General features: G+C 35.6%; 2 long non-coding RNA genes across 6 annotated transcripts in view; one reads left to right on the top strand and one right to left on the bottom strand.

The window, feature by feature from the left end:
• The window catches only part of LOC132678708 (uncharacterized), a 234,296-nt gene that overhangs the window by 186,227 nt on the left and 20,419 nt on the right, over positions 1 to 27,650 (bottom strand). The window lies entirely within an intron of this gene.
• On the top strand, positions 13,504 to 27,352 carry LOC144615697 (uncharacterized). The gene is made up of 4 exons (XR_013554178.1): positions 13,504 to 13,563; positions 13,709 to 13,820; positions 19,410 to 19,497; positions 27,070 to 27,352. It is a non-coding gene; the product is annotated as an uncharacterized LOC144615697 (long non-coding RNA).

Raw genomic sequence — 27,650 nt, 5'->3', positions numbered from 1 at the left:
ATGAGGAGAAAAATGTAGAGCTTAATTTGGGATGTGAATAGAAAAGTACCTAAGGAACATACAAGTGGTGGTATCTAGGAATCAGGTAGACATCCAGAGCTCAGGCTTATGAGACTTTTAGGCTGGAAACACAGATTTTTAAGCCATGGGGAGAGTAATTAAGGGCTTTGGAGAGAACAAATCCCCCTCTCCAAGAGTGTGCTGGTGTATGAAGGGGTAATTTCAAAGGATAGGTAACAAAAGAAGAATGGCCAGAATGGTTGGAGTAAAAAATAAAGATGCCACTGAAGCAAAATAAAAAGAAGAATTTTGAGGAGGAAAGAATGATCAACAAGGAAGATCAACTAATATGAAGACTGATAAAAATCTGTTGGATTGAATTATATGGGGCCATTGGCATTCGGTAAGAACAGTAGAGTGGAATGGTGCAGGAGGACAATAGTTGAATTGTGGTGGACTAAGATGTAGAGTCAGGTAAGTAGACAATTCTCAAAGAGTGTGCCTATCCAGATGCAAATAAAGATACGGATGTACTGGGAGGGCAACGTGGGCTTGAGGGAGGGAAGGCTTTTATTTCATTTTGCTTTGTTTACATAGTCAAGTAAAGGAGTCAGCAAGAGAAAGGAAGAATTTAACGATATGAATGAGAAAAAAAAATCAAGAAACTGAGAGAGTTATAAAGGAGGGAAAGACTGGGACTCAGAGCCCACATGGAAGGAATTAGCCTTAAATAGGAAGAGATCTATATCCTTCACGGGAGGAACAAAAGGAAAGGAGAGAAATATAAAAGTAGGATAGGTAAGATAATAAGTTTGTTGCCTGGAGTTGGGGGTGTTCTCTCTGATGATTTCTATTGTCTTTGTGCAGCAAGAAATGAGCTCATCAGCTGAGAAGAGGTGGGAGTAAAAAGCTGTAGAGTGACAGCTTTAAGCAGAGTGCAGAGTGGGAGAGAGCGAATTCTATATACCTAGAAGGCTTGCCAAACTCAACCAAAAGCATAACAAGGTTCTTGGGTTTTGCCAGCAACTGGTTGAAGGACTGGCTCATGGGCTGTGAAGTTTATAGTTATGGACTGGGGAAAAAGAGAAATGAAGAGATTTAAGGTTTCTATGAGAAGAAAGAATAATTGTTGGGGGAAGAGATTGAGAGACGTGGAAAATTAGATGTTGAAAATTAATATTGCTAAAGTAGAGCAATTCCAGGTAATAGCAAGAATCAGGGCATGGGAACTGTTGTACGTGGTTGAAGTTGAGTGGAGATAAAGATCATGAGAGTTGATAAAGTCACAGAAACGAGATGTTGTTTAAGTTGGGTAAGTTGTTGGATAAGTTGTTCACATAGGCATGGAAGCCACTCAGAACAATGGTACAAATTGCAACAAAAAACAATGAACAGATTGTCTTTAATTAATAAGTAGAAAAGCTGTGATAAATACCAAAATTGAAGTACTTAAAAAATTAAAAAAAAACAATTAAGAAGGGTAGAGGAAGGTCATGCAAAACAATCTTAAAAATTTCCAATGGCCAAAGCTTTTTGAGCAATAAAACAATTGGTTTGGATTATAGCATAAAAATAAAATAAACAACCATGAATTAATACTGATATAAATAAGTGATTAAATAAATAAATAGGGGGGAAGTGACAAATTTTCCATACAGAATAATTCTAAATACTAAATGTAGAAGGAATGAGGAAAATTGAAAATTACCACAGAAATATTTGTTTTAGGCAAGATCCACAGATGAATGCTAAAAGTAGCCACCAAACATTAAGGAGAAACAGGATATTCACATAGCCTTGAACTATCTTCCCAATATATTTATTAATTACTGTGGTGATTTTAACATATATCTAAACATTTTTCAATATTTCTCCCTCTAGGAAGTGGAGCTTAATTCTCCTCCCCTTATGTGTGAGCTAGATTTAGTGACTCCTGTCTAACCCAAGAGTCTGAAAAGGCGAAAAAAAATGATTAACTTTACAGTGGAGAAACCTGGGAGACACTACTTTAACCAAGGGATCAAGGTTTATAGCACCAGTCCTAAGTCATATTGACATCATGCACCCCCTAATATGATGTGATGGGAAGGATACTTCACTTCTGCAGCAGTCTTCCTCCAAATCCTAACCCCAGTCTAATCAATTGAAAACATGTCACAATGAGGGACAAATTGAGGGACATTCTAAAAACATCTAGTCAGTAATCTTCAAAAGTGTCAAAGTCATGAAAAATAAGGAAAGGCTATAAAACAAGGAAAGATAGATTGGAGAAGCCTAAAGAGACATAACAACCAAGAGCAACGTGGCACTGGACTGGATCTTGAAACAGAGGACATGTGTAAAAACTGGTGAAATCCAATTAAAGCCTGTCATTTAGTTGATAATGTTGAACCAATGCTAATTTCCTTGTTTCGATAAGAGGCTAACATTAGGGAAGTGGGCTGAAGGGTATATGGGAATTCTGTATACTTCTTTAGAACTCTTGTAAATAGGAATTCATTTAAAATAAAAAATTTAAAAGAAAAGCTTTAATGAAGAAGAATGGGTAGCAAGGAGACCACTGTATTATCTAATAAAAGATAGGGGATATAATGAGTGTGGAAGATGGATGGCATGAGGCTCACTGGAGCAGGAGGTTTTACAGAAAGATGAAGGAATGTTTTGAGACATCATTAATGGAGTGAAAAATAGAGGCCAGCTTATCAACTCTGCATTAGAACACAATGTTTATTTGACTAGACGCTATTGCTATGTCTGGAGGTCAAAGAAGAATTGAAAAGTATTCACTGCATTGGGTAATTATTTGGTCCAAGTATTATATGGACCACTGGTCCTGATGAGAAAGGCCATCATCCTTGAAATCTATCAATATCAATCAGCTCCCTTCCATTATCCATGGCAAATCCATGATATTTCCAGTTTCAAAGTTTGCAGCCCCCATGAACAAAGTTTTATAAGTGATTTGAGGAATGCCACAATCCCAAGTTGTTTTGCATAGTAACAATGGCATATCTGGAACCTAGTGAATGATCAAGTTCCCTGCTCATATTTGCAGCTTTCCTCACCTTTGACTGCCTCTTATCAAGGGGAGAGTTTTTCTACAAAGTGCTCTAAACATTAGGTCAAACTAGCAAAAAAATTAACAAGGAAAGGAATTTTTAAAAATCAAAACTAATGTTTGTTCAGTGCCTGTCAAGAGTTCAAGCTAGTAACTGATACTTTTACATAAATGATCTCATTTAGGAATAATTCAGAAAATGTGAATAAAAATATGTAAAATGAAACACTGATAAATACTATTCACTGTACTAATTGGAAAAATTAATAACATACACTACTTTAAATTTAAGATTTAGGAAAAACATGGATCAAAAAGATGGGAAGGAAAAGGGTTTAAAGTACTCACAGGTGGACTCTTCCACTATAGCCTTAGCTGTCTTTTAATCCAACCTACAGTTTATCTATCGTGTGTAAGTACCAGCCCACAACCACGGCAAAGTCACAGCTGCAAACAGAGCAATGCAACAAAGGAGACTCACCAAGGCATACAGAGTAAACACCGCCCATCACAACCAGCAAAACAACTCAACTCTGCATTCATATTCATCACAAAATTCCAGAAAGAAAAAAATAAGAACTCCCAAATTTTCAAAAGGGTTCCACTTGATAGATCAGTCTAACAAATACAACTAGAATTAAAATATAATGATAATAGATAAATGAAAGACAGATGATAGGTTAGGTAGACACATATAGACAGACAGGTAGATGAAACAATGATAAATGTGTTCTAGGAACCAGATCTGAAAATTCAGTTAATAATGTCCAATAGGTTAGAAAATGAAAAAAGACATTTTCTAAGATGAACAATATCTGAATGCTTTTATAAACAATAAACAACTGCAATAAAACAACATTATCATTTTTTCAGTGCTTAACTTCTGAGAAGCTTAAAGTGCTTTATGTGTAATGTCAGTCCTACTCCCAGAGAATTAAGTGGGAATCAGCATCATGAATAAATAAACTGATCCACTCAAAAGCACACAGCAAAAATGACTGGGCCAAATAAAATCCTAGAAAAGTGTTGTATGCAGTACAGAAGAGTTACAGTGGAAACCTGGAAAGGCACACAGAGATTGTCCTAAAAGACATTAAAAACAAACAAACTTTTTTTTTCAGTAATAAAAAAATATCATACACTAGAAACAAGAGGAAATGAAGAATTTGAACAGATGGGGGACTTGTAGGCTTATTTTAGGTGGTTCCTAACTAATAACAGATACTTTGATGAACTATCACATTCAGGTTTCCCTAGGAATTTTCTCTAACTGAAATGAATGTAGTGTTCTCACACAACTCAAAATTTCAGCCAAATTTAATACATACACTAGGCCATATAATTTACTGGGTTAGGGAACATATAATATCTACCTTTTAAATGAATTCTATTGATAAAAAAAATTCAGATACTTTTATTCAGTTTTGACACTATAGTAACTAGGATTTGAAAAAATATTTTTATTGAAATATATATAGAGAGAGTACACATATCTTTTTTTAATTTTTTAAATAGATTTTATTTTTAGAGCAGTTTTATTTTCACAGAAATATTGAGAAGAAAGTAAAGAGATTTCCCATATTCTCCCTGCCCCCCCCCCTCCACATGCATAGACCTCCTTGTCATTAACATCCCCCACAAGAATGGTACATTTGTTGCAACTGATGAACCTACATTGACATATTATTATCACCCAAAGCCCATAGTTTACATTAGGGTTCACTCTTAGTGAGTGAACATTCCATAGATTTGGACAAATGTATAATGACATGTATCCATCATTATAGTATCCTACAGAATATTTTCATTGCCCTAGAAATACTCTGCACTCCATCTCCCTACCTTTAACTCGAAACCACTGACCTTTTTACTGACTCCATAGTTGTGTCTTTTCTAAAATGTCATATAGTTGGAATCACATAGTATGTAGCTTTTTCAGATTGGCTTCTCTCAGTAATATGCAGTTATGGTTCCTCCATATCTTTCCATGGCTTCATTATCTGGATGTACCACATTTTATCCATTCAGCTACTGAAGGACATCTTGGTTACTTCTAAATTTTGACAATTATGAATAAAGTTTCTATAAACATGCATTTGCAGGTTTTTACATGGACATGTTTCCAACCCCTCTGGAAAAAATAGCAAGGAATAGGAGTACAGGATTATATGGTAAGAGTATATTTAGTTTTGTGAGAAATTACCAAACTGTCTTCGAAAGTAGCTATACCATTCTGTATTCCCACCAGCAGTGAATGAGAGTTCCTGTTGCTCCATATCCTCTCCAGCATTTGGTATGGTCAGTGTTCTGGATTCTGACCACTCTGACAGGTGGTAGGTAGTAGTATCTCATTGTTGTTTTAGTCTGCGTTTTGCTGAGGGCATATGATGTGGGCCATATTTTCATATGCTTATCTGCTATTTGTATATCTTCTTTTATGAGGTCTTTGTCAAGGTCTTTGGCTCATTTGTTAATCAGGTGTTTGTTTTCTTATTGTTGAGTTTTAAAAATTCCTTTTATATTATGGATAACAGTCCTTTATCAGATGAATCTTTTGAAAGTAATTTTTCCAGTCTGGGTCCTGTTTTCTCATTCTCTTGACAGTGTCTTTTGTAGAGCAGACTTAAAATTTTAATGAAGTCCAGCTTATCAAGTCTAAAAAGTACAAAGCCATCAAACGTTTCTTCTATGTTTTCTTCTAGGGGTCTTATATTCAGGAATGTTCTCCAGTTTGAGCTAATTTTTGTGAGGGGTGTAAGGTATGTGTCTGGATTTACCTTTTTGCATGTGATTATCCAGTTGTTAAAAAGACTATCTTTGCTCTGTTGTATTGTGTTTGCTTCTTTATCAAGACAAGTTGACTATATTTATGTGTCTTAAGTATAAGGAGTAACAAATTTTCACAAACTGAATATACCAAAATAACCATATTTTAAATATTATGAGAACATCTAACTAAAGAAATACTCCTCAGTCTTTCATATACATGTTCAAATATTATCAAAAACATTTGCTGACAAGGCTGTCTGGGTGGCTCAGTCAGTTAAGCACCCAACTTTGGCTCAGGTCATGATCTCATGGTTTGTGAGTTTGAGCCCCACATTGGGCTCACTGCTGTCAGTGCAGAGTCCCCTCTGAAAACTCTGTCCCCCTCTCTCTCTCTGCACCTCAGCACATGCGTGCATGCTCTCTCTCTCTCTCTCTCTCAAAAATAAATAAAAACATTTTAAAAATTTGCTGGCATTTTCAGAAATATGTAAACATTTTATCTCCTGAATTTCTTCTTTCACTTATCAATTTTAAGAAGTCAGACTCAAAGTAAGAAAATGAAATTATCTCATAATCTGAAAACTTGACACTGAACATATTCCTCATCCTACTTCTTTAGGAACCCCACTCAATTCCAGGTTGAGACCTGCTAATACACAAATGAAGTGACATAGTTTTATTTCACATTTCATGTCCTTTTTAAAGTCGCCTCAGACACTAATGATGATTCCAAGAGTGTGGACTCTGAGTTCTGTTCATAAGGAAGAACTATGATGGAGTGATGATCCTGAGGTTTCTTCCACATTCCTTGTAGCTGCAACAGAGACAGGGTTGGCCAAGCTTGGGACTAGGGTAGAGTGGAATGAGAGTTAGCTCAAGAGTAGTTGTTGAAACTCTCAAATTCTTCTTGAAGGGGTAGAGTCTTAAGATCTAGGGAAACCGAGAGGGATTTCCAAACTATCTTAATGATGCCCCAGTGTCAGCAAATATGACCTCAACTCACATACTTCCTCATACCCATAACCCTATACAAGTTGTTTATTCCACCCCAGACTAGATTAAGCAAAATGAGAATTGCTCACATTACTGAAAAATCCAAGGGTATATCTGACTTTATAGGCTTGGTTGGACCCAGGGGCACAAAACCATCCAAATCTGTCCCACAGTGGTCTCAAGTGACTTCTTAGAGGTCCTAAAGATACATCTTTCTTCATTCATGTCTAGTAGAAAAAAGACTTCTTGCCCTGCCCCCCCCCCCCCCACCAGCATTCCCACCCAACCGAGTATTCACTGTGTCTCACTGGCTCCAATCTGATCACCTGACCTTCTCTAAACAAATCATTTTAACCAGGAAATATGATATGCTAATTGACTCAGACCTAGGTACATGCTTAACCCAAGTGGCATTGAAACAACACTACCCCATGGGCTGAAAGAAAACTGGGGATATAGTTATCAGGAGAAGGCAAAAGAAGTACTGTGAAGCAACCTTCAAAGAACGTACTTTGACAACCTTCATCAGTAACTCCGTCAAGCACTAAGAATTAGAGAAGCTGACTGATCAACCAGTAACAACTTCCACACCAAACAACTAGCCCCACGTCAGTCTCACCCTCTTCTCACTAAGGCGGAAGTCTTTCTCAACACTGTCCAAAACACATCTTTAAGTAAAAGGAAGAAAAGGAAGCTTGAGTTGTTTGCAATGTTTTGGCTGGATAGATTAATTAATCTGTGAAATAAGAGCTGGACATGATTAATACATAAAGCACTAACCCCTGTGATTTCAAAAAGGGCACCCATGGAACTCAGAGCTGTGGTCTTGAAAAAATTTGGTTGCTCACTGAAAAGCTTTCATTGTGGCATAAATAGAAATAAAAAGAGAACTCATACAGAGGTAAAGACTCAAGAAAAGTAATACAACACAGCACATTCAGTAACATTGTTTATATTAAGATAAATCTGCTGGCTAATGCTGCCTGAGCTAGGTGTGGAGGCCTAATGAGCTCGGGCAGCCACCCAAAAGGACCCACCCAGAGAACTCAACAATAGCTAGAGTAGCAAAAGCTCAGCAGGGATTTTCTTTAAAGGGTAAATAGAAAACGGTGGGGCCAGGGGCTAATCATATGGTTGCATAAAATGCTAGCTTTTCCTTAGCACATATTCAGAAAGCACTAAGCAAGTTTTTAACAATGCACACTGAATGTGCAGTGTTATAAATTAATGGGTAATCACAATAATATGCATATAATCACACAGTGATAGCATGTAATAGCAATGGGGTTAAATTTCCTTCACTGTGGAACTCTCTCTGAAATTCCTTATCTATTAGATCAGCAGAGACAGTATTCTTTTATTATATGTATTGAATGAATAGATGCAGGCATGCATGAAGTAAACTAACTAGTGATTGAACTTAGGAAGTTTTCACACGGGGTTAATTTTCTGTTATGAACTTATGTGTGCAAGAGTTGGAGTGTTTGTTCATTCTTACAAAATAGATTTTTCCCTATAAGCTAATTTCAGATTATGCTACCATGCCATTTTTTAGTATGGCTATAATGCCTCTATCAGAGCTATTCTAGTCTCTGCAGGGTCTTCGGACAAGTTAGAGGTATCTCTTAAGGAAAGATGCAGTTCCTTGGGCATGTGACTAGTGAAAAGAGGGAGCCCTTGTATAAAGAAAAGGTGCCCCATGGAAGACTTGGGAAACTGGTGGGGGACTGGGCTGGATTTCTACCCTCACTACCTCATCTTTGTTTAAAGCGTAAGTGGCACAACTTTAACTCAGCCTAAAGCAGAATGATCATAAAGAAAGAAGTAAAAATCATACCTTTCTTGCTTTTCTGTTTTATAAAGTCATTTCTCTCAGGCCAGACTCTATTAATAAATGATATAATCAATAGTTGTAAAAAGTACCTAATAGAATGTATTTAAATGTTAAAAACTTCAAATTTCCCTCAAATTGTTTTCAACCTAATCCTTCCTATCAAATTTAATTTTTCCTGAAGGCCAGCTGAAATAAATTAAGAGCTATACACATACAATACATATTGTATATAGACATATATATGGTCACAAGGACTTTCTATTCTAATCTTACAGAAATTTTTCAAAGTAAAATGTTATTGTTACCTGGTGGTTATTTGTTTTACTTCTTCTTTTGCATCAGTGAAGGTTATTTTTCTTTCTTTCCCCTATGACTTTCCAATGGCTATTGTGATCAACTAAAGTCCCCCATTCTAATTCTAAGAGATGGGATACACTCAGAGCAAGGAAAACAGGGAAACAGTGATGGAGAATGGTAATGGAATCTATTTTATCCTGAAGCAATAAGAAAATGAATTCAATTTGCACAAAAGGATTCTGATTTGCAGCCAAAGGAGTAAAAAGGTCCTTCTGTTTACTTTTCATTAGGAAAGTATACATGCCACATTCTTTCCTGGCTGACTTCTAGCCATGAAATGAGTTTGCTCCCCCAGCTGTTAAGCTCTGCAAGCTGAGGCTAGTTCTGCATGTCTTTTTAATTTTATTTTAATTCCAGTAGAGTTAACATATAGTGTTATGCTAGCTTCAGGGGTACAATATAGTGATTCAAAATTCCTTACATCACCCAGTGCTCACTGCAAGTGCACTCCTTAATCCCCATCACCTATTTCACCCATCCCCTCACCCACTTCCCTTCTGGTAACCATCCAGTTTGTTCTCAATAGTTAAGAGTCTCTTTTTTGACTTCTCTTTCTTTTTTTGTTTTTTCCTAAGCTCACTTCTTTTGTTTCTTACATTCCATGTATGAGTGAAATCATGTGGTATTTGTCTTTCTCTGACTTATTTCACTTAGCATTATACCCTCTAGCATTATACCCTCTAGCTCCATTTGTTACCAATGGCAAGATTTCATTCTTTTTATGGCTAAATAATATTCCATTGTCTATATATACCACATCTTCTTAATCCATTCATCTGTCTATGGACACTGGGAGGGAGGGTTCCATAATTTGGCTATTATAAACAATGCCGCAAATAAGCATAGGGGCGCATGTATCCCTCTGAATTAGTGTTTTTGTGGGTTTGGGGTAAATACCCAGTAGTGCAATTACTGAATCAGAGAGTAGTTCTATTTCAAACATTTAACTCTATACTGTTTTCCACAGTAGCTGCACATTCCCACCAACAGTGCAAAAATGTTCTTTTTTCTCCATATCCTTGCCAACACTTGTTTCTTGTTAGTTCTGCATGTTGAATTGGAAAGAAGTGGACTGAGCCAGTAAATCACTTTTGAGTGTCAGTTTTTTAACATCTGACCTTATTCTTGGCAAACAACTGAGTGAGTTTCCTTAGTGGTAAGATGGGGGCCTGAGCTAAATAAGTGATTATACTAATTATAGCAGCTGTCATTTATTAAGAGCCTACTATATACCTAGCACTAGGGTGAGCATTTGCAATATCATTATCTCACCTAACTCCTAGAAGTCCAGTAAATTGAATGATTTTACAGGAGAGAATCTACAGCTTGGATATGTTAAATAACTTATCAGGGTCTTAGAGACATAGTATCAGAGTCAGGATAGGATCAGAGGTCTCACTTAAAAGCCCATTTGGCATATTTACAGACTGAGTGAAAAGCAATCTATGATGTGAAACTCAGACAAGAGCTACCTGCAGGCTTTCTTTTTGTTTGTTTGTTTGTTTGTTTGTTTGTTTTGAGAGAGAGAGAGAGCATGAGAGGGAGAGGGGCAGAGAGAGAGGGAGAGAGAGAATCCCATGCAGGCTCTGCACTGTCAGCACAGAGCCCGACACAGGGCTCGAACTCACGAACTGTGAGATCATGACCTGAGTTCAAGTCAAGAGTTGGAGGCTTAACCAACCAAGCCATCCAGGTGTGAAAAACAATCTATGATGTGAATCTCAGACAAGAGCTACCTGCAGGCTTTCTTTTTTTGACATACCTAAGTGTATTAACTCCAGAACCATAAAATGAGTTTCCAAACATGTTAGTGTAAAAGAAACATGACTGTTCTCTTACATGCTAATGGTGACAAATCCATTGCCTTGTCATATCATCATGCATTTACATGCCTAATAGTACAGATACAGATTTCAGTTTATACAATTCACATTTTTTCTTAAAAAATGATATGATACAAAGAAAATGTCAGAGGCTGTGAAGCTAATTCCAAAAAATTTCACTCATATGTGGAATTTAAGAAACAAAAGGATTCTAGAAACATTTTTGAAAAATGGTATCATCATGAAACAACTCAGTAGTTTCTGAAGTGGCTACTCTTAAGTGGGAGATAGTCTTTAAGTGGGTAGGTGCACCCATGTTTGTTCAAATCTATCACATGACTTCAAAGACACATGGGTATATTGTGAATGCTTATTTATTCACTCATTCATTCAACAGAATATAGGGAGTACTTATTGTTCTGGGCACCAGACACACAACTGCAAGCAAGATGCAAACTGTCCCTATCTTCATGGAATATAGATAAAGAGCCAGATAATTAAAAGCAAATAAATATAAAAATAACTACAGACTGGAGTAGGTGCTATAAAGGAAACAGGATGCCCTTCTAAAGAAAAATAACTTGAGGAGGTAGTTCATCTTAGCTGAGGAAAGCCTGTTTTGAAAATTGAAGGATGAGAAGAAGCCAAACATGAAAAAACCAGATGGCAAAGGCCTTGAGACAGGAAAGTTTGTCAAGTTCTAAACACTCTGTGTGTTAGTGCAAAAAAAAACTATAGATAAATATCTACATCTAACATAACACTTAATGGTGAAACACTGAAAAATTTTCGCTGCATGATCAGGAGGAAGACAAGAATGTCAGCTCTCACCACTTTTATCCAACACATGTTCTTAGGCAAGAAAAAGGATAAAAGACATCCAGATTGAAAAGAAATAAATAAAACCATCTCTGTTTGCAGATGACATGATCATGTACATAGAAAATCCTAAGGTGTCCACAAAAAGACTTAGAGCTAATAAATGGATACAGGAAAGTTGCAAGATATAAGATCAATATACAAAAACCAGTTTCTTTCTACCCACTTGCAATGAACAATTTGAAAATTAATTAATAAAATTAATAAAACATTCATTTACAAAGCATCAAAAGAAAATATTTAGGAATAAATTTACCAAACAAGTCTAAAACTTACACACTAAAATCTACAAAATATCATCAAAAGTAATTAAAGAAGATCTAAATAAATGAAAAGACATCCCATATTAGAATATATTATTGAAGATGTAGTATTATTAAAATGGAAATAGGGGCACGTGGGTGGCTCAGTCGGTTGAGCGTCCAACTTCAGTTCAGGTCATGATTTTGCGGTCCATGAGTTTGAGCCCTGCATCTGGCTCTGTGCTGACAGCGCAGAGCCTGGAGCCTTCCTCAGATTCTGTGTCTCCCTCTCTCTCTGTCTCTCCCCACTCGTGCTCTATCTCTCTCTGTCTCAAAAATAAACTTAAAAAACTTTTTTTAAATAAAATAAAATGGAAATATACCCCAGAGTGATGAACAAATTCAAGACAATTCCTATTAAAATATTAGACGCCTTTTTTGCAGAAATTGACAAGTTGATCTTATAATTTATATGGAAATGCAAGAAAATTAGAATATCCAAAACAATCTTTAAAAAAAGAACAAAGCAGGATGATGCATACCTTCTCAATTTCAAAACTTACTACAAAGCCACAGTAATCCAGAGTGTGGTACTGATATAAAAATAGACTTATAGATTAATAGAACAGATTTGAGAGCCCAGCAATAAACCATATATCTATGATCAACTGATTTTTGACTATGGTGCCAAGACCACCAAATAGGGAAAGAATAGCCTTTTCAACAATGGTGCTGGGATAACTGGATTACCACATGCAAAAGAGTGAAGTTGGGTCCCTTCCTCATACTATATACAAATATTAACTAAATACGGATCAAAGACCTAATTGTAAGAGCTTAAAAACGAAACTCTTAGAAGAAAACATAGGTTTAAATGTTCATGATCTTGGGTTGAGCAATGGTTTCTTAGATATGAGACCAAAGGCACAAGCCACAAAAGAAAAAAATAAATTGGTTTTCATCAAAATTATGAACATTTGTTATTCAAAGGACATTATCAAGAAAGGAAAAATACAATCCATTGAATGGGGAAAAATGTTTGTAAATCATTCATCTGATAAGAAACTTCTATCTAGAATATATAAATAACTCTCACCATTCATTAAGGAAAAATACAACCCAAATTTTTTAAATGGGCAAAAGTTCTGAAATGATATTTCTCCTAAGAAGATATAAAAATGGCTAGAAAGCAGATAACATTTCCCATTAGGATGGCCATACTAAAAAGGACAAATGGTAACAAGTATTGGCAAGAATGTGGAGAAACTGGAACCCTCATCCACAGCTGGTAGGAATATAAAATGGCACAGTTGCTTTGGAAAACAATCTGGCAGTTCCTCAAGATTACAGTAGTCCCCCCACTTGTCCACAGTTTTGCTTCCCACAGTTTCACTTATCTATGGTCAGCTGCAGTCCAGAAACAGATGATCCTCCTGACAAAGCATCAGAAGGTCAACAGTAGCCTAATGTTACATCACAATGCTTATGTCATTCACCTCACTTCATCTTACCACATAGGCATTTATCATCTCTCATCATCACAAGAAGAAAGGTGAGAACAGTACAAGATATTCTGAGAGAGTGACCAGTCACATAGCTTTTATTACAGTATGTTGTTATATTTGTTCTATTCTATTATTAGTTATTGTTAATCCCTTACTGTGCCTAATTTATAAATTATGCTTTATCACAGATAAGTATGTAAAGGAAAAAACATACTATATATAAAGTTCACCACTATCTGTGGTTTCAGGCATCCGCTAGAAGTCTTGGAACATATCCATGCCCCATGGACAAGGGAGGACTACTGCAACCATAGAGTTACTACATGACCCAGCAATCCTACTCCTAGGTATATATCGAAGGTAAATAAAAACATATGCCCACTTATACCTTGTACATGAATGTTCATAGCAGCACTATTCACAATAGACAAAAAATGGAGACAACTCAAATATCCATCAACTGATGAATGAATACATAACATGTGATACATCTACACAATGGAGCATTATCCTATAATAAAAAAAAAAATGTAGTACTGATACACACTACAACATGGATGCACCTTGAAAACATCTTAAGTGAAAGAAGTCGGTCATAAAAATCATTGTTTGATGTCACTTAATAAAATATCCACAATAGGCAAAACTTGAGAGAAAGTTGATTAGTATTGCCTAGGGCTAAGAGTGTTGGCAGTAAATTGAGGATAACTGCTATGGGGTACTGGGTTTTCTTCTGGAGTGACGAAAATGTTCTAAAATTGATTGTCATGAAGGTTGTACAATTCTCTGGCTATATTAAAATCTATTGAATTTACAACTTAGGAGGGTTAATTGTGTGGCATGTAAATTATAATTCTATATTCCTGTAAACAGAAAAAATGCTGAGAGAATAAAAGAGACTAAGGATAGAGATGAAATTGAAGATGTAGGCACATGTGACAGCTTGGAGGGCTTTGTTGGACATTTTATGGAACTAGGATTATATACTAAGGGCAGAGGGAAGCCACAGAAAGATTTTAAGGAGAAGAATTACATATATGATTGACAGTTTCAAAAGTTCATTCTGGCTGCCTGGAGGGGGCGCAAAAGTGGAAGCAGGGACAGCAGGAGAAGGCTATGGCAGCAGCCCAGGTACAACATGATAGTTACTTGAATTAGGAAATGTTACAAAAAAGCTGGGGAGAAATGGATTTAAGAGATGTTTTGGAGATAGAACATTTATATATGTAATATATACAAATATATATGTGTATGTGCATACATATATATATATCTGTGTATGTACATATAATATATATACTATATGTAATAGTATACATAAATATATACATTATTTATATAATGTGTGTACATATGACAAACATACATTATATCTATATATGCATAAAACATTTATATATAATATATACACACTATTAAATATTACATATGATATAAATTATACATAAAAGAATTTAAATAAAACCAAAAATTTAAAGGTGAGTGTTGAAAATACTGTTTTTGTTTAAAATTACAACGTTTTATATTTAACTAGGAACTTGTAATGGACTAGATAATTTTCTGGAAGTCTCAATTCATTTAATTCTATTATTTTAATAAAGGCAATTTCTATAAAGAATAGCTATATTACTAAAATTTTATCCAGCTTTTAAAATTTGAGATGGAATTAAAATTACACAGATATAAAAAGTATTTGTTAAACTATGAGTCTTAATTTGTTACTTCTTACTGTATATCATAGATGCTCATAGAATTTCAAGATTTGAAGGAATCTCAAAGTCATGTGTTTAATTCAATGGTCCTATCACCCAATGATTACATTTTTTTCTACAACATTCTTGACAAGCAGTCAGCCAGATCTGATATCCTATCAATGCTGAATATTTATTAACAAAGAGATAATGGAATTTTTACATCTCTGAAGATTCACTTTGGACATTAACATTTTTAGCGGATGCTTTAAAGCATAAACATTTTTTTAAGCTTATTTATTTATTCTGAGAGAGTGCAAGAGGGGCCGAGAGAGGAGAGAAAGTCCCAAGCAGGTTCCACACTGTCAATGTGGGGCTCAAACTCACAAACTGTGAGATCATGACCTGAGCCAAAATTAAGAGTCTGACACTTACTTAACCAACTGAGCCACCCACACTCCCCAAAACATAAACATTTTGAAACCATACCTATAGGACAATACTATAAAGAAATTATTGTTTAAATAAATTATACCTTTACAAATAATTTTGTGTTAACAAATGTTCATTTTTTTTCTTTACATGTAAAAAAAGTAAACTGTTTCAATGAAGTCAGTATCAGCTTCTTCTCCATTAGATAAACTGATTATCCATGGAAAGTTTATATATGGTTATAAGCAAAATTTTACTACTGAGTTTATACCAAAATGAATGAATCAGATATCTAGCAACTACAGCAACAGCAAATTTATCTGGCAAAGTTGAGGAATGAATTATGCCATGCAAACGAATTTTACAAATAAACTCCTGTTGTAATCAATTCATGGAGATTTTTTATCTTAAACCATTTCACTGAAATCTCTCTAAATCTGCCTAAGGTGTTATGAACTTCAGTATCATAGCAAATAGGTGAACTTAATTTAAAAGTAGTTGAAATAGCTGGGGCACCTGGGTGGCTCAGTCAGTTAAGCGTCTGACTTCCGCGCAGGTCATGATCTCCTGGTTTGTGAGTTTGAGCCCCACGTTTGACTCTGTTGACAACTCAGAACCTGGATCCTGCTTCAGATTCCATCTCCCTCCTTCTCTGGCCCTCCCCCATGCACGCTTTATCTCTCTCTGTCTCTCAAAAATGAATAACTGTTAAAAAAATTTTAAGTAGTTGATGAATTAGGACCATTATTTTTCAAATTTCATATAATGATGCTAGTGAAGTGAATAAATGTTGGCTTGCCCACCCACTAAATGTTTCCCTTGACAACAAGCCTGGTGGACTTTATTGCCACACTAGGTACACTGTAGAAGTGATCTCGTTTCCTTTTTAAAAACCTTAGGGAAAAAACTTTTGTGCCCAGTTATTTCAAAAATCTTCATCCTGTTTTACTCCTTAAGCACAGTCAGTCCCCTCAGGTTCATTGCAAAAATATCCTATCTATAAAAAGGACATCTTGCTTGCACTGGGGGTTCTCCCTTGAATCACACAAGGCTTTTAGTTGCAAGCAACGGAGACCAACTTTAGCCAATTAATGAGAAGCAGGTCATTAAAGAGATTTGTGGAAGCTCACAGAACTGCTAGGAGGACAGTGACTAGGACCAGGAGGACTAGACTTAAGACTAAGATTCTAGCATAAAGGACCACTCTGCGAAACTGAAAGAATGAAAGACTGCCACTGCCACTGCTGCCCTACCAATGTCATTCCCATACTCCGATATTCTCATACTTTCCTGGCAGAGCAGGGTTTTTTATATTTTGATATCACAGTATCAAGCATACGGTAAATATTCAACACATGTTTATTCATTCAACCATTCTGTATTGGACACCTATTGCATTTCTTGAACTAAAATATCCTTATGTATATGAGGTGATTCTACATATTTTCTCAATATATATATACTACATGTTTAAGCACAAAGTACTATATTGACACAAATGGTGTAGAGCTCTCATGTTCCTTATGAACAAAAGAACTGAATTTGACACCAAGTAACCCAGCCTGAAATCAGTGTACATCTGGATTGCATGCCTTAGCTATAGTTTAAAATTAATTGCCTCAGGGAGTAGGAAAAAAAATTACAATGTGGATTACTGTAAGGCCCACTTTAAACTAGTAAGGTAATTATTGTTAAGTACCCTATACCTGGTATGCATGAGATGTTGAACTCAGACTGAAAGAGTTGGTGCATAGCTATGTTTTATGCTTGGTTAATGCTAAACTCAGTTAACTGTTCTGGGTAAAAATGAATGTACACATGTTGATATTCATTTCTTTTCACTTTGAACTTGAGCTGTTTATTTAAAAGTATTATTATTTTACAAACAATGAAGGCTTATAATCTTCATACATATAAATGACTCAGATCCAAATCAGATTCCTAAATGGACTCAGGTATGAGCCACCTGGAGGCCTGTCTAGAGAATGAATACCTAAGTGAGAAACCTAGAAACAAGAGCTCAGTCAGATCAAATTAGCTGCTGCTACAGCGGAATAAAAGGCAAATCATTATTCTGTCTCCATTAATGCTCTTGTCCTCTGCCTACGGCTTTCTGGTCAAATTCCTGACCTTGCTATAAAATTTAGGAGAACACTTTTTTTGTTCCCTCAGATTCTAGTATGTCTCAGCACAGCAATGCCTGGTTCATCATGCTTTCAGACTCAAGTGAAACAAAACTATTAGGTTGAATAACATGAAACTAATGTTTTTGTAGATCCAAAATGGCCAATTATCAGTAATTTCATATGGCTCAATCTAGCATTTACACTTCAGATCCACAGGACTTGATCACTGCTAGTATTTCATAAAGTTCTAATTATCATGCTTGACACTGTGTCATAGAAGTGTACTTTCAATAATTGAAAAATTAAGGCCAGGAAAGTTAAAGTACCTGGTTAGGTTAAAGTAAGACAAGAACTCAAGTCTTTGACAGCCCTTTCCATGAGCTTTCCATGCTATGATCTTTATGGCAAAATTCATAACACTTTGGTTTCACCAACATTATGTTATTTAAATTTTGAATAACTTGTCAACATTTTTTGAAAAATAATTGACAAAATATTATATTAGCTTCAGGTGTATAACATACTGATTTGATATTTATATATATTACAAAATAGTCATCACAAGTCTAGTTACCATCTGTCACCATAGAAAGTTGTTACAATATTATTGACTATAATCCCTAGGCTGTATAGTACATCCCCACATCTTATTTATACTATAGCTGGAAGATGGCACCTCTTAATCTCATTCACCTATTTTGTCCACCTCCCTCATCCCATCCCCTCTGGCAGTCATCACACATACACACAAACACACAAACACACACCGTATATTCTTTATCCATTCATCTATCAATGGACATTTAAGTTGCTTCCATTTCATGGCTATTGGAAATAATGCTGCAATAAACATAGGGATGTGTATATTTTTTTGGACTGGTGTTTTCACTTGCACTGGATAAATACCTACAAGTGGAATTGCTGGGTCATATGTTGGTTTTATTTTTAATTTTTTGAGGAAATTCCATACTGATTTACATAGTGGCTGCTCCAACTTATATTCCCACCAACAGTGAACGAGGGTTCCCTTTTTTCTACATCTTCATCAACACTTGTTCTTTCTTCTCTTTTGCAAACTAGCCATTCTGATAGTTGTTAAGTGATAACTCATGGTGGTTTTAATTTGCATTTCCCTGATGGCTAACTGTGTTGAGCCCCTTTTCATGTGTCTGTTGGCCCTCTATGTCTTCTGTGAAGAATGCCTATTTAATTCTTCTGCCCATTTTTTTAAATAAGATATCTTTAAATTGAGTTTTAAGAGTTCTTTATATATTGTGGATGTTAACCCCTATCAGATAGATCGTTTTTGGATATCTTCCCGCATTCACTAAGTTGCCTTTTCATTTTGTTGATGGTTTCCTTCGATATGCAAAAGCATTTTTAGTTTGATGTAACTCCGTTTATATTTGCTTTTGTTGTCTTTGGTCACAGATCCAAAATAATGTCACTAAGACCCATCTCAAAGAACTACTGCCTATGTTTTCTTGTAGGAGTTTTATGATTTTAGGTTTTATAGTTAAGTCTTCAATCCATTTTGGTTTATTTTTGTATATGGTAAAAAAAAAATGGTCCAGTTTCATTCTTTTGCATGTAGCTTCCCAGTTTTCCCAACACCACATGGAAATCTTTATCTCCCCTTCAATTCTGAATGATAACCTTGCTGGGTAGACTATCCTTGACTGTAAGTTTTTTCTTTTCAGCACTTTGAATATACCATGCCACTCCCTTTTGGCCTGCAAAGTTTCTCCTGAAAAATCAGCTGACAGTTTCACAGTGGTTCCCTCACAGGTAACTTTTCTCTGGTTGCTTTTCTCTTGCTGTTTTGAAGAGTCCTTATCTTTAATTTTTGACATTTTCATTGTAATGTGTCTTGGTATGGATCTCTATGAGTTCTTGTTTGAGACTGTGTTAATTCTGGGACTGGATATCCGTTTCCAGATTAGGGAAGTTTTCAGCTATTATTTCTTCAAATAAGTTTCCTCCTGCCCCTTTGTCTCTCTCTTCTCCTTCCAGGACCCCTATTAGTGTGACTGATGTTGTCCCAGAGGTCACTTAAACTATCCTCGTTGTTAAAAAAGCCTTTCTTTTTGCAGTTCAGTTTGGGTGCTTTCCACTAGCCTGTTTTCCAGTTCACTGAAAAATAAATCTGCTATTTATTCCCTGTACTGTATATTTCATTTCTGTTTTTTATTCTTCAGTTCTGATTGATACTTTCTTATATTTTCTATCTCTGTTATAGTTCTGTGTTCATACATTCTCCCAAGTTTGGTAAGCATATTTATGATCATTACTTTTAACTTATTATTGGGTAGATTACTCTTCTATTTCATTTAGTTCTTTTTCTGAGATTTCGTCTTGTTCTCTCATTTGGAACATATTCCTCAGTCTCATTTTGCCTACTTTCTGTGCTTGTTTCTGTTTTAGGTAGTTTTCCCAGTCTTTTATATTTTTTAGTTTTCCCAGTGTTGAAGGAGTGATCTTATGTAGGTGATGTCCTGTGGGGCCCAGAAACACAATCACTACTGGCTATCAGAGTCAGGCACTTCAGGGCTGTTCCCTGTGTGGGCTGTGTTCACCCTCCTGTTGTGGCAGAGCTGTAACTGCTGTGGGCATGTTGGTGTGTAGGGCTGGCTTTCATTGAGTCTGCTGTGAGTCTTGGCCATGACTGCCACGGATGTGCTGGTGGGCAGGGTTACTGTTCTGTCAGCTGCAAGGCCTGACAAGACATATGGTTGGGCAGGTTCTCAGTGGGGCACATTCCCTGACATAGTAGTCTAGAGGGTAGATTCAAAATGGTGTTCAACAGCACTGGGATCAGCACAGCAGAATGAGCTGGCAAATGTGGCTGCCACTAGTGTCTCAGTTCCCAGAGGCCCAGCTGCCAGCCTGTTGGCATGCCAAGATTAATAAGTGGGTTTCCTTTACCACTGGTCTTTGGTTTTTTTAATCTGGTGTTTTTGTGCTGGTTTCTAAGTTGAGTGAGTCTGTATACTGCACCTTTACGAGTGGGTTTTCTTATCTGTATAGTTCTATAGTTTTCCTGGACATACTCTCTGTTGCTTTTCTTTTTTTTTTTAAGTTTATTTATTTACTTGGAGAGTGAGAGAGAGAGAATATCCCATGCAGCCTCCATACTGTCAGTGCAGAGCCCAAAGTAGGGCTCTATCTCATGAACTGTGAGATCATGACCTGAGCCAAAACCAAGAATCAGATGTTTAACTGACTGAGCCACCCAGGCGCCCCTCTCTGTTGCTTCTCAAAGCCAGATGTTTTAGGAGTTTATTTCTCTTGTGCAGGATCTAAGGGTTGGAGTGCCTGATATGGAGCTCAAATCTAACTCAGGGAAAAGTGTGTCCTTTTGATATCCCTCCAGACCACAGAGCACCATGCCTGGGGTGTGGTTTTTTTCCCTTAGTGAGACCATGTCTCTGCCTCTCTTGCCCATCTTGGTGCTGTCCCTTGTGTAGACTCTGTTTATCCAGTTTTCAGGCCTCCTTTGGTGATAATTGTCTCAAACGTAGTTGTGGGTGGTGTATCCAGGGGAGCAGGTGAGCTCAGGATCTTCCTACGCTTCTGTCTTGAACCCACGCTCCCCAGCCGATATATTTAAAATGTGAGATATCACCTCAAAAGCTGGATTGTCAGTTTCTCTCTAAAAATGGAGACATTTTGGGGAGCCTGGGTGGCTCAATTGGTTTAGCATTCAACTCTTGATTTCGTCTCAATCCACGATCTCACCATTAGTGAGATCGAGCCCTATGTCAGGCTCTGTGCAGACAGCATGGAACCTACTTGGGGTTTCTCTCTCTCTCTCTCTCTCTCTCCCCCTCTCTCTTTGCCTCTCCCTCCCCCAAATAAATTAATAACCCTTACAAAAAGGAAATTAAAGATTTAAATGACATCTCTATGCAGTAACCCCCAGATACATGTGTCCAATCATATGATCTGTCTTTTGAGCTCCAGATTAAATATATAACTGCCTACTTGATATTCTACTGGGCTGATGAATAGGATCACAAATTCAACCTTTTCAAAATAGGAAAAACTTGTATTTTCCTTACCAAATTTGTTTCTCCTCCAATCTTCCCCATCTTAGTAAATGAAACCACCATCCTCCCAGTTCTTGGCATCAAATACTTAAAAGTCCTCTTTGATTTATATTATCTCCTCATCCCTTTAACCCATTAAGAAGTATTATTAACTCTAACTTTTAAAGAAAAATATCAAATCTACTCATCTTTTTCCATCTTTATTGCTATTATCATGGTCCAAGATACTGCCTTCTCTTTTCCTGACTGTTGCAAAAGGCTTTCGTCTTTTTGCTTTAACTTTGCATTCAATCTCCCTCTCCATTCCAGTTTCCATTGAGCAGCCTAACTGACCTATCTGAAATATAAATCAGATTATGTTACTGCCATGCTTAAAAACTTTACAGTGCCTTTCTGTTGCAATTAGACCAAAATGCATACTATTTATTATGACCTATGAAATACGACTCCCGCATCATCACATTCCAACTACATTGGCTTCTATATTCTCAGAAACAGTCCAGGCACAATTACCCCTAGAGGTCTTTTATAGTCTTGTGACCTAAAATGCTCTTTTCACAAATCCTCACGTGATTGGGTGTTTGTTCTTATCATTCAGATCTTAGCTCACCTACTACCTCCCCAGAGGAGACTACCTATAGAACAGTCTACATCAAGTTCCTTGACCACTCTTTCTTGTATGATATCCTATCTTGTGAAATTACTGTTTCTTTGTTTATTTTTTTTCTTTCCTCATGTGGAGTTAACTGGTATAATCCCAGCATCTAGCCTAGCACTAGGTAAGAATAAGTACTTAATAGATATTTGCTGAATCAATGCGTAGGTCCATGAATGAGTAAATAAGACCAACTATATCTCAGAGGAACTAAATAGGAATATTAAGTATTATAAATTATTTAATAAACCATCCAAATTAATATTCTCTCCAGAAGTACAATGCTTTGTTTTTAAAATGATTATCTCCATAAGCTACTTTAGATTAAAATATTTCAATTCAGAAATTCAGAGAAAACACAAATCTTCACTGTCAAACAGTATCTGGGTCCTGGAAAGTAACTTTAGAGAAAATTTAGAGGAGACAACAACTACATGAAACTATATGAATTATAAAGTAATTGACAAAATGAAGACCTAAAAAGACTTAGAAAATGGTAGCACCTAGTGGAACTTTTGGAGTATTTTGGTAGTTTTTGTTTGTTTGTTTGTTTTGCTGTGACTTTCATTTTTCAAGATCTTCAGACAGCATCAGACTCTGTGCATATGTGTGGTTCCTAAATGACAGAGGTTCCATGGTCACCATTGAATCTGACTACCAAAGACAGAAATGAAAGCACCAAAAGAGAAATTATTTTAAATCATTTTGGTTTCATCTCACTGTTGTGATCCTTTTAAATTGGCAGCAAAATCCAAGATCCCTTTCATTTTTAACTGTTCTGTCCTCATCCCCTTGCTGTGTTTTGGCACATTACCATGTGATTATTAACAACAACAAAAAAAAAAGACAACTTTACCACTATATATATATATATAGATATATATCTCTATATATATCTATATATATCTATATATAGATATATATCACAAAATTCACCCTTTTCAAGTGATTTTTGGCAAATTTACTGAGTGGTGCAATCTTCACCATTAATAATTTTTAGAACAACTGGATCCCCCCAATAAGATCCCTCAAACCCATTTATACTAAATCCAGATTCCTACTCCTAGACACAGGAAATCACTAATCTACTTTCTATCTCTATGAATTTGCTTTCCCTAGACATATCCTATAAATAGGATCATACAATATGTGTTCACAATCACACAATATGTTCCCTTCACTTTGCATTCTTTCTGAAGTTTATCTATAATGTAGACTGTGTAAGTAGTACGTTATTTTTATTGCTGAATAATTTCAATTACATGGATGTAATATAGTGAATGGACAATTGAGTTGTTTCCAGTTCTTGGCTATTATAAATAATGCTATTATGAACATTCACATGCAAGTTTTGGTGTGGGCTTATGTTTTCATTTCTCTTCAGTAGATACCCAGGAGCTGATCTGCTGGTTTATCTGGTAGTTTTAACTTTTTGAAAAACTTTCAAACTATTTTCAAAAGTGGCTACAAAATTTTACATGCCCACCAGCAATGTATAAGTGTTCCCATTTCTCTACATCCTCACAAACATTTGTTTTCTTAGTTATTATAGCCAGTGTAGTGGGTGTGAAATAGTGTCTCATTGTGGTTTTAATTTCCATTTCCCTAATAACTAATGTTATTGAGCATCTTTTCACATGTTCAATAGTCATTTCTATATATTTTTTGGTAAACTGTCTTTCATATCTTTAACTCATTTTTTTTTATTGAGCTGTTTGTATTATTATTGAGTTTTAAGGGTTCTTGGAAGGTGCAAGACCTTTATCAGATATGTGTTTCCTCAGTCTATTATTTTTTCATTTTCTTTTTTTTTAAGTTTATTTATTATCTATTTTGAGAGAGGGCATGAGCGGAGGTTGGGAGGCAGAGAGAGAGAAGGAGAGAGAGAATCCCAAGCAGGCTCCACATTCAGTGCAGAACCGGATGTGGGCTCAATCCCATAGCCATCAGATCATGATCAGAGCCAAAATCAAGAGCTGGTTGCTTGCTTAACTGACTGAACCAACTAGGTGTCCCAATTTTTTCATTTTCTTAATGGTGACTTTTGAAATGCAAAAGTTTTGGATTTTGATGTTCAATGTATTAATTTATTTCTTTTATAGGCTGTGCAAAGAAATAGCTAAGAACTCCTTGCCTAACCCAAGGTCTCAAAGATTTCCTACTATGTTTTATTCTAAAAGTTTTATTGTTTTAGCTTACATTTAAGACTATTATTTTTATGTATGGTGTGAAATGAGAGTATAAGTTCATGTCTTTGCATGTAGGTATCCAATTGTCCCAAATTCATTTGTTGAAAAGATTATACTTTCCCCGATGAATGTCCTCAGCATATTTCTCAAAAACCAATTGGCTATGAATATACACATTTATTTCTGGACTCTCAATTGTGCTCCATTCATCTATATGTTTACCCTTATGTCAGTGCCACACTGTCCTGATAACTATATTTATAGTAAGTTCTGAAATTGAAAAGTGACAGTCCTCCAATTTTCAAAACGGTTTTGGCTATTGTAGATGTTTTGCATTTCCTATAAATTTTAGAATCTGCTTGTCAACTTATACAAAAAGGCACCAAAAATTCTGACAGGGATTACATTGAACCTATGCTCAAGTAGTGGAAAATTTTCACCTTAAACATATTGAACCTTCCAATCTATGAATACGGAATGTCTTTCCATTGATTTAGATCTTCTTTGTTCTCAATAAAGTTTTTAAATTTTCAGTGTAATAGTCTTGTATTTCTTTTATTAAACTTATTCCAAAAGTATTTAATTCTTTTTGTTGATATATTGAATAGAATAATATTTTCCATTTTCTGATTTATCGTTGTATAGAAATACAATTGAATTTTTTTTCAGCTGGCACACATAGCTTTGAATCTTTTGTTTTATAGGTATATAATTCACACACCATAAAAACTATCCTTTTAAAATGTATAATCCAAAGGTTTCAGTATATTCATAGAGTTGCACAATCATCATCACCATCTAATTCCAGAATACTTTCATCACCCCCAAAAGAAACACTGTGCTCATTAGCAGACATTCCTCATTTCCCCTTATCCTCAGCCTCTGGCAATCACTAATATTTGTCTCTATATACTTGTCTATTTAATATAAATGGAATCATACAATATGTGGTCTTTTGTGTCTGGCTTCTTTCACTTAGCATGTTTTTAAAGTTCATCCATGTTGTAGTATATATCCATATCGCATGGTTTCCACTTTTTGAGTATTATAAATAATACTACTATGAACCTTCACATACAAGTTTTTGTGTAGATATATACTCTCATTTCTCTTGGGAATATACCTATAAGTAGAAAATCTAGGTCATATGGTAACTCTACATTTAATCTCTAGAGGAACTGCCAAACTGTTTTTCAAAGTAGCTGCACCATTTTACATTTCTGTCATCTGTGTATGAGGATTGCAATTTCTCCACATCCTCACCAACAGTTTTCTTTTTTAAATTACAGCCATTTTAGTAGGTGTGAACTGGTATATCATCATGGGTTTAATTTTTATCCAGTGGCTAAGGATGTTGAACATCTTTTCATATGCATATTAGTTTTTACATATCTTATTTGGAGAAATGTTTATTCAGAGCCTTTGCTCACTTTTAAATTGGGTTATGTGTCTTTTTATTATTGATTAGCAACCGCGTTTTATAATCTGGATACAAGTCTTTTATCATATAAATATTTTATAAATATTTTCTCCCAGTCTTTCAATTTTTCATTTTCTTGAGTATGTCCTTTTAAGCAGTTTTTTTTTTTTTCAATTTGATGATCTAATTATCTTTTGTGTGTGTGTGGCTTGTACTTTTGGTGATGTATCTAACCAATCATTTCTTAGTCCAAGGTCCTGATGATTGATACATATGATTTCTTCTAAAAGTTTTATGGTTTTAACCATTACATTTAGGTCTTTGACCCACTGTGAGTTAATTTTTGAATATGGGGTGAAAGAGAAATACAATTTTATTCTTTAGCATGTGGATATCCAGTAGCCCCAGAGCCATCTGCTCCAAAGATTATTGTTTCCCTATTGAATGATCTTTGCATCATTAGAACCAGTATCATGAGTCTTAAATAATAAAACATCAAGTTATGATGCCATAATGGTAATAGTATATCCATTTGTTTCTGGTAGTTAAAGTTTTTAAGTTGTCTTTTCATATTTAAAATAATACTTGAAAAGAATTTCAGAGGCAGTTTCCATTTTAGAGTATCTTAAGAATCAGTCTGATGCAGTTGTAGTCCAACTTGAAGAAACTGCTTTGTCAGTATTCTATTTATTTCAGACAACTATGATACTAGATTTTTATAAATTGTAATGTTTTCTGCTGCATGTAAGAGAAACATCAATCACACTGGCTTAAATAAAAATATATTTCATTGTCCCTGAAAAGGAACCACATCCATGCTTTATAGAGAAACTATCATAATATCCTGAATTTTGAGTCTGATAGTACAATTGGATGAGACTATTGAGTTGTCTACCTTGGATACAGAATGAGTATATTTTACATGCAAAAGGGAAGGAAATGAATATTTGTGACCAAGAAGGTCGAGTATGGTGAATTATATTTTATTATTGTTCAAAATATTTGGCGCTTCTTCATGACATCATGCTTTGCATATGATTTCCTTAGACCGATAAAATGGGAGAAGCCAGATATGCCACTTCCAAGCAGAAGCTTCAAGAGCCATTGTATGATTCCAATACATTCTGCATTTTCTTTTACCATGAGACTGGCAATGTTCCAGGTAGAGGCTGCTCTCTCAGCATAGGTTCCAGAATGAAGACAACATCAAACTGAGTTACAGCTGACCAATACAAGATGAGTTAAAAGACCAGGAAACAAACTTTGTTGTTTTAAGCTTCTGAGATTTGGGGATTATTTTGTTATGGCAGCATAGCCTCCGTTAATGAAAATGATGACTATTTTACAATTATTTCAGAACTTTTGATTTTTTAAGTACGTCTAAGGAGGCCATAATATACAAAGGAAAACTTGTTTTCTTACACTTAATTTCAAGTTCTAAAAAATTATTTTAAAATACTTGTTTTAAAAGCCTGGGGGGTGCTTGGGCGGCTCAGTGGGTTAACTGTTTGACTTTTGATTTTGGCTCAGGTCATGATCTCATGGTTGTGAGATAGAGCCCCACAATGGGCTCCACACTGGGTGTAGAGCCTACTTAAGATTATCTCTTCCTCTCCCCCTGCCCCTCC

Source organism: Panthera onca, chromosome A2 (assembly GCF_046562875.1).
Source record: "Panthera onca isolate mPanOnc1 chromosome A2, mPanOnc1 haplotype 2, whole genome shotgun sequence".
NCBI lineage: Eukaryota > Metazoa > Chordata > Mammalia > Carnivora > Felidae > Panthera > Panthera onca.
The sequence above is the reverse complement of the archived record's forward strand: the minus strand, read 5'-3'. Positions and strand labels throughout refer to the sequence as shown.